We start from the raw sequence: 5,570 nt of genomic DNA, 5'->3' as shown, positions 1-5,570 counted from the left end.
CATTCTAAATGAAAAGTAATCAACTTTGTACATTTCATAACATACAAAGGATTTCTAACCTTATTCGTATAAACAACAAACTTCATTTGCTCATTTCATATTGGAGTCTAAGGACAAAAATATATGCTCAATATTCACCATAGGATTGCCAGTGAGATTATTTAACATGTTCAAGGATCTTGTTAATATAAGCTCTTTTGAAAGAGATGTTAACTTCCTTGAACAATCTCTTGAAATTCTAACTTCAAGAATACATGAAAATTCTCTCACACTAACATTCTTCTTATTGATTCAAGCCACAAAAATATCATCAACGTATAATGATAAAATAAACATTTAGAACTTTTAGCACACACTCATGATCCTTATTGATCATAATGAAATCATTCGATATGGTTACATTGTGAAAGTACATATACCATTTTCTCAAAAACGGTTTGAGGCCATAGATTAATTCAAAAAATCTACAAACCATATGTTTGTGGCCGTTGTTGAAGAAATCTACACATTGATTTCTTGCTAAAGTTCTTCATTGAGAAGTTAAGATATTTACAATGATATAATGTAATTCAAGGTCTATTGATTGTCATTATGGCCAGAATCAACCTAACTTGGTGAAATTATAACAAGATAAGAGGTTCTCACAAAGTAAACTTTTGTTGTTGGTTGTAGCCTTTTGCCATATTTTGACATTTGTATCTATATGATACAGACTCCATTTCTTATACCATTATTTTGATCCATTTGTCTTTTAGATGTCATGTTAGATCTTCTCTTATTCAATCTCATATCGAACATGGTTTATAACGACAACTTCTTTATCGTAATTGAGATTTTTGTGAAACTAAATCTTGGTATCTCAAAAGCTCCCACTCAAATCATAATTACTCTCATTCGCAATAGTTTGAGGGATCGTGAATAGATCAAAAAAAATTATCTAACATTATTCCTCAAATTTCTCCCACTCGAATGAGATAATTATGTGGCAATAGATAATAACAATTTTTTATTATTATCTTGTAATTTTGGAAACTCATTTTCAAGAACGTTACATTTCAAGATTTAAATTTAGTTAAACTCCCACTGATGTGTTCATCTATGAACACATGACCTTTTGATTGTAAGCGTATTGGGTGAAAACAAATTTCACACTCTTGGAACAATTTTTCAAAATTAATATAATAAATATAATATATACGTTTCACAAAGTTCATGTCCTATGACATTGTAATTATGTTCACAATTTATCCATAACTTATATGGTGTGGAAGTTAGTAATTTTCTAGGACATTCACCTAGGTACGAATGTGGGATCTCATATTACCCCATCATCGCCCTAACCAATTCGAGGAGCATTTATTCCAACATTCCAAAACACAATTTTGTTGTGGAGTTATTGGAGTAGAGAAATGACGTTTTGATCACCGGTCGGGGAAAGCTATCACGAACGAAAAGCTTTCTTTGTTCACAACCTAAGATTCCCTTATCATGTTTACCTTAACCATACACGAACGTGACAAGAAGATTATCTTGTTTATCTCTCTTTTGTTTAGTATGTGTTACTTGTTCATTTTTCTCGTGTCATGTTTCAACAAGATGAAGCACTATTTATAGGGCCACACTAAGTGAAACCCCTTGACTCTTGGAATGTCTCCATTAACACCATTAATCACATTTTTTAATGGTTGATTAATACTAATTAACCAAGGATATAAATGGCTACTTAGATCCAAATAAATATCAACATGATGGTATTAAATATTAAGAAAGTTAGTGGGCAGGTTGGATACGGGTCGAACTGGATCCAAGTTCTAACAATTATTTTATATGCTTTATAAATTGGTATGTTTTGGGTGTGTGTAAGTGCTCTGTGTATTGTTGAAATAGGAATATAGGAAGATTGGAAAATAAGTAGATGAATGTAACCCATTTTCAAGTATTAATGTATTATGTGGTATAGCTGTCTTAATCTTATGATCCAAAATTAAGTAGATTGAAAGAAACATCTTACTTTGTGTATTTCATACAAGGTTCTTTTAAAATAAAATAAAAAAGCAATCATACAAGATTACAAGGTTCTTTAATTTGCTTTTGAATTAAGAATGTATCTAGTGAAATGTTGTAAGGGTAATGTTTAAATTATAAATACTACATATTATAATGTTAGAAACCAAGCAACAATAATGGAATGGGAATGCTCATTGCATTCCTATTCCCATTCCCTTTACTATTCTCATTCCTATTCCCCGATTGAACCAAGCATGCCCTAAGTACCGTATAAATGCAAACACGTGTACGAGTACGCATATATTCACTAAGAACGATCATAAAACTTATATATAAAAACACTATATCAAAGGAACACACTGACAAACGTATGATATATTGATATATATATATATATATATACATATATATATATATATATATATATATATATACATATATATATACATATATACATATATATATACATATATATATATATATATATATATATATATATATATATATATATGTGTGTGTGTGTCTGTAACACCCCGTCAAAATCGCCTTTGACGCGTATGTTAACTCTGATTCCATTGCTTGGTCTTGACCTCTACGCAACAGCAATGTTCTAGCGGAAGCAATAAGTACTTGAGAATAAACATGCTAAAGCGTCAACACAAAGATTGGTGAGTTCATAGGTTTTTGTACAATATATAAAATTTATAAAAGTTTCTTAGTTTCTAACAATTTGATATAGTTTAAAGCAGTAATACAAATATTAAGTTCCATAAATGGTTTGATAGTAAAACAGATCACAAGATCTCAACTTCATAAACAGTTTAGAAGTAATATGATTTCAAGATTTCAAGTACGAAAATAAGTTCGTAGTTCGTAACATATCAATTTTATAAACAGTTCCACGGTTTATAAGATTCCACATTTAACACGGTTTCCATACAGTTTCAAAGTGTATATGTTTCCTGAGCATTCGGTAATAAGCTTAACACCACATGTAATATCCTACATGATTTTCCTTTAACCTATATTGGACTATACACTATGCCAAATGTATTGTGTCGAAGTAACTAGCACCACAGTTAAAGGTAGGGTGAGGTTGTCAAACCTAACAGATCTGCTCTAGTGATTCACGCTTATAAATCACTGTAATTAATATTACCGAGTTAAGGGATTTTAGCATAAAACTCACATATAACAAACTTCGAAATGCACAAAGTGTTATTTAATATTAAGAATATATTATAAAACAAACTTTATAAATTAATTTTAGTAAAATAGTAGGCATGTATTCTCACCCCAAAAATAGTTACAAAACATGTAAAAAGGGGATATGAGACTCACAATTGATGCAATATGGTGCGAAGCTCGGAAAGTGTGGTTTGGATAGTTTACGGTGATCCGGCTTGAGACCTAATGAATATTATGAGGTCAGAGGTCATACTATCTAATATAGTATTTAGTTTAAGTCTAAGATCAATTTCTTAAGAAATCTTACATGTCCAAATCCGGTTCTCGGTTTCAAAGGTTACTAGTTCATAATTTTAAATGTAGATTGTTTTGACTAGTTTTACTTTAACATTAGTGTAGGTGCTTCTTTTGATCTAGACATCCATTTTAAGTGAATTTATTATCTCTGGAAAGCTCTTTGAGTCTAATTTCTAACCATGTAAGGTTAGCCTTTAAACTCAGAACATAATTTGGTCAAAAGTTCATTTCTTCACAAGTGTGCAAAACAATTCAGTTTTACACTACAAGATCTTATGCAAGTTTATAAATAACAAAACTTATTTATTTGACTCAAGAATTTTAAAGAAGTCTTAGAACATATAAAATTGCTTATTCTCATAAGTAATAGTCTGCAAGTCTTAATTAACCTTGTCTTTGGAGATAAGGTTTTAGACTAATTTCTGACTTCAATAAGATCTTGTGTCAAATAGATAGGACTATATTTTGATGATTTCTTAATGGATTTTGGTGATTTTACTGTCCTTGGTTTCCTTATTAAGTTTACTTCTTAGATCAGAAGACTTTCATTCAAGATCTATTTTATATTTTGAGCTATACATGAATCTTTGACACTCGGTCAGATTGCCATGAATCTGAAAATGTTTCACCAAATAAAATTTTGAAATGACTTTCCCTTTGAATTAAATCATGAAATCTTTACTAGAAGTCTCAAATACATATATGAACATCATATAAATTCATGAGTTCCAGAGAACAACCATAGGTTGATGTTTAGGTCATAGACTTCAAGTAGAAATTTGGACAGCTCAAAGACAAAACAGTTTTACATAGTTTAAACACTTTGGTTCTTGGTTTAGCTTCATTTTAAGATATAGGACATGTAGAGATTTTAAGTTTACTGATCTAGCATCAAGATCATGATTAGCTATATAATCATCATTGAGGGATTTAACACACTCTAGATCAAGCTTTTACACCATGAAATTTCTTGATTATGACTAGTAAAGATGTTTAGATTTATTGTAAGACATATACCTTGAAGTATATGGCTACTCAAGGTGATGATTATGAAGATTTAGATCTGTAATTTATAGTGGAACAAAGTGGGAGAAGAGAAGAGGGAATCAAATGGAAGAGAGTGTGCATGGGAGGGTTTATATAGAGAAAAAGGGGGTATGTGGCATGAGGAGAATGAATGGAGAAGTGACTCACTAATCCTCATTAATTAGCCATGCAAAGTCCTATGATTTTGTTCATGCATGAATGAACAATTTATATATTTTTCATGAGATGGAAATATCTTAGATATTTATGCATGGTAAGGTGATGTTATGAATGATGATGATGATGATGATGGACGATTTTGATGATGATGGTGGAAGTGTTCTTGTTAATTTTTGGTTCACAAATGTACATGTACTTGTGTAGTTTATCTAAAGTATAATATAAGGTGTTAAATTGTCTGTTTAAGGTTTAGAAAGTAAGCTAAGATTAGGTTCTAATCAAGATAGGTTAAGGTTAGTTAAATGAAAGAAACGGCTAAATAAAAAGTGATCAAGACTAGTTGTGTAAAATGATTAAGTGTAGAGAAAATCTTTAACTTATGATGTAAATGAATTAGTAACAAGTATTTTAATCCAATTACTTAGTAAATAAGTTTAGTAATTAAGTTATTATATATATAAATATAGATTATAAAATCTAGGATTTATGGTAATAGGCTAGGGTTTATGGTGATAAGCTAGGGTTTTAGGACATTGTGTAAAATGTGTGAGGTAATACTTAATCAAGTAAAACCTAAAATGTATCCTTAGAGTTATACAAACCCTAAAATAACCAAGAACTAGTTTATCAAATTTACTAGTTAAGTTGAAAATTCTAAGTCAGGAGAATTAGATTAAACAACCTAGTCAGAAAAGTTCGGGTTGTGACATTATCCACCCGTCAAAGAAAATTTCGTCCCGAAATTTTGGATTGTAACATCCGTCAGCGTTGTATTTGGAAAATAGATGTGCCATTAGAATTTTGGTATGACTTACCGTAATATAACCATGTTGATCAGGCATCATTATATTACATTAACTCATACCTTCCAT

The sequence above is a fragment of the Rutidosis leptorrhynchoides genome, chromosome 6 (assembly GCF_046630445.1).
Source record: "Rutidosis leptorrhynchoides isolate AG116_Rl617_1_P2 chromosome 6, CSIRO_AGI_Rlap_v1, whole genome shotgun sequence".
NCBI classification, from domain to species: Eukaryota; Viridiplantae; Streptophyta; class Magnoliopsida; order Asterales; family Asteraceae; genus Rutidosis; species Rutidosis leptorrhynchoides.
Note: the sequence above shows the minus strand (reverse complement) of the source record.